This window comes from Aedes albopictus, chromosome 2 (assembly GCF_035046485.1).
Source record: "Aedes albopictus strain Foshan chromosome 2, AalbF5, whole genome shotgun sequence".
Taxonomy (NCBI): domain Eukaryota; kingdom Metazoa; phylum Arthropoda; class Insecta; order Diptera; family Culicidae; genus Aedes; species Aedes albopictus.
The window spans coordinates 230,882,132-230,885,386 of record NC_085137.1 but is presented as its reverse complement, the minus strand read 5'-3'; positions in this window follow the sequence as shown (position 1 = coordinate 230,885,386).

The window sequence follows — 3,255 nt, the reverse complement described above, 5'->3', positions numbered from 1 at the left end:
ATGCGCTCAAAACAACCTTTCATACCTTTCCATCAATTTGATCAAGTACATTTTTTCATGCCTAGTTTTACTTGTTTAAAATTTGTTTAAAATCGTATAAGTACAGTAGCAGTGACAGATCGACGGAGATATTTTGACAGCGGTCAATGGAGATATCGTGACAACCGTTTTAATCTATCCGCAGTACCGACAATTTCTAAAATAAATTAATTTTTTCTCAATTTTTTTGGGCTTTACGAATTTGTATGACAACTTGCTCCTACAAAACCTCTGCAGAAGCTGTTGGCAAAATTCGTGAAAATTGAATGATGAAGAATCCAGGCATAATGAAGTGATTTTCCACGCATAATGGTGAAGAATCAATAAAGATGTTTCTGTTTATGTGCTTACAACATTTTTTGATGAAAGAATCGTGGCAAGGGAAATTTCAGGCGAAACAGCTGGATACTTTTATTGTCATTTGTTTTGAATGCTGCACTGCAGTGAATTTGAACATTTCTCAGTGTAACAAAAAAATGTACCACTTTATATAAATATAAAATAGGAAATAGGCATTTCAGAAGAGTACTACCTAAATCTAAAATATATTTGACAGAAGTCTAAAGGCAACTTTTTCCAAAACTAACCTTTATGAGAAGAAATCTAATAAAAAAACTTAATTTAATAAATAAATAAATAAATCATTTAATGAAAGCGTCACTACAAGGGCTTCGGAAATCTATTGCAAAAAATGCGGATTTTTTTATTCTTAATCACTTAACCTAATTTTACAGCTCTATTGTCCACTGGGGCACTACGTGTGCAATTTCAATTGACAGCTGCACTTACATTTTGTACAGCGCCTAGATTCTATTCTACTTTATCGAACTGGTTGCCTTTCTGCTGCTTTCGCTTTTTCTACTTTATACCTAGTAGAATGATGAGCACAAGGATGATGATGGATGGCCGTTGTTCCTTTCCAGTCCGATTGGGGGTCTATTATGAGTAGCAGTTCGCCGATGTCCAGGTATCCGGGTCCGTTTGAGCCATGGGGCTCAGAAGAGGGTCAGCGTCAGTTGCTCTCGGGGGAAAAGCAACTGACGAAAAATTGCAAGTGCCGGGGCTGGGAATCAAACCCATGACCATCCGCATATGAAGCGAACGTGTAACCAACTACGCCACGGGCCCCGGCAAAAATGCGGATTTGTCAATAGACTTTTGCAAAAATATCTATAAATAATCCATATAAACCTTTTCATGTAGGGTCAAGTGGGGTAAAATGCCATTTTTCAAACTTTCATCGTTTTCAATGATAATTAGCCTCACTTGTTAGGCTTTCAAGGTGGTAACAGCAACTAGACAATATTTGCTCGATACTTCAGCAAAAATATTCACTAAACTAACGCATTTTCATCGATTTATAGCGATTTCAAAAACTGGTTCGTAAAACGGAAGTGGTGCAAAAAGGTCATCTGCCATGGGGTAAGATGCCACTTCATGAAAACGTTCAAAAATTACGCCCATCATTTTTCGGACATGTCTGACTCCCTTTGCTCCTCTGGTCCGCTATTTTCGTATGCTTAATACATAGAGTGTCACCCCTCTCCCCGCTAAATGATGGTCGTCATATTTGAATGACCCCTAACATGAAAATCGTAGACATCAACAACCATGCGCCTCCATGTGTGTCTCAATCTGCTTGGAAACACTTGGCTGGTAATAAAATCACCAGAAAACCTTAATTGCAAGTACGAAAAACCGGAAGTTGATAGTTTTCATTGGGAAATCGAAAGATTTTCCATAGGTATGGCGGCCTAGCTTCTAGAAGAATGTTTTATGTAAACATATCTTGACACCATTCACCGATAGTTATGGTCAAATCACATCGAAGAATGATTTAATGAGTTGGGCCATTTGGCATTTTGGGCTCTGTGCCCCTAAATAAAAAAAAAGGAATTTTGCAGTCTCCACTATGCATCATTTATTTGAAGACCATGAATTTCATCATAACTGTTCAAAGGGGTTTTACCATCTAATTCACCATAATTTTGCAGAATATTCCTTATTACAAATAAACTATTTAATTTTATTTCTATACTTCAATAGTACCGTTATAAATTTCTCCAGTATTTTGTACAAACCTCATTCTATAACTTCTTTTAGCCTCTTAAAATGATCCATTCAGTACCCCTAGATTTCAAATACGAATAATTAAAAAATAAATGTAAATCAATCAACTAGTTTTTTTAAATATCGTGATCGGCACATCGAAAACACCACTAATCACGTTTTAAGTTTCGCGCTTGGCCTTGTCCATATGCAGGGTGTGCGCTATAATGGGCTGTAACTTTGGTTCTAGTGCTCCAATCTTTATGAAATATGGAATGTAAATTGTCTAGCTATAGTATACTTTCAATTATGCAATGAAAACATGTTCGATTTTTTTTAACCCTGCTGGGTATATAGCCCCCTTGAAAGATATAAAATAATTTTCCAATCTGACAACGCCTATGCTTTCCAGATAGAAGGAAATCGTAAGCGGGACTCCTCTGAATCTCCGAATCATATACGAAAGGAAGCGCAATAAGCAAGCGGCGGTCAATTGAGCGAGTGTGTGGTAGCGGCCGCCACCGCTACCGCCGCCGCGCGGTATGTAATATGTATTATGGTAATTACACCCGGATCGGCCTCAGAAGGATAGACTCTGCATGAAGAGAGACCTCTCTGTACGGAGCTAGTGGTAGGTACAGAGTGTTTGCTAGTGCACTTCATCCATATATCCGAACGTACGGGCACGACTCTACGATTGAGCATCCGTGTATACGAATCGACGTCCACCGGGGCGACGGTCCGTATGCTATATGTGAGAAGCGAAGAAGCAATTGTACTTAATCACGGGACGGCAAAGATGAAATGACTCCTCGTGGTTTCATGTATTGCCATTTTGTATGAATTTGCACCACGTGTCTGTCTTGTGGCTGACTATGACGGCTAGGTATGGGACGAAGATCTACTCGGTTCGTTGTTCTCTGGATACGAAATCAATAAGAGTAATTTTGGAAAGACTATTTTGGAAACGTGGTGCTCTCCGATTGCGTTCAAATCAACCTCAGGTGGCATAAATTGACCGAATCTACCGACAATTATCGTCACACGTCTGAGAAATTTAGTTTTCCCGGTGAAAATGCTTTTAGAGTTTCTATCGTTAAGCACGATTTGAAGAGCTGCAATTATGAAATGAACCTGCAAATCTTGCCCCCTCCCCCCGATTTACTA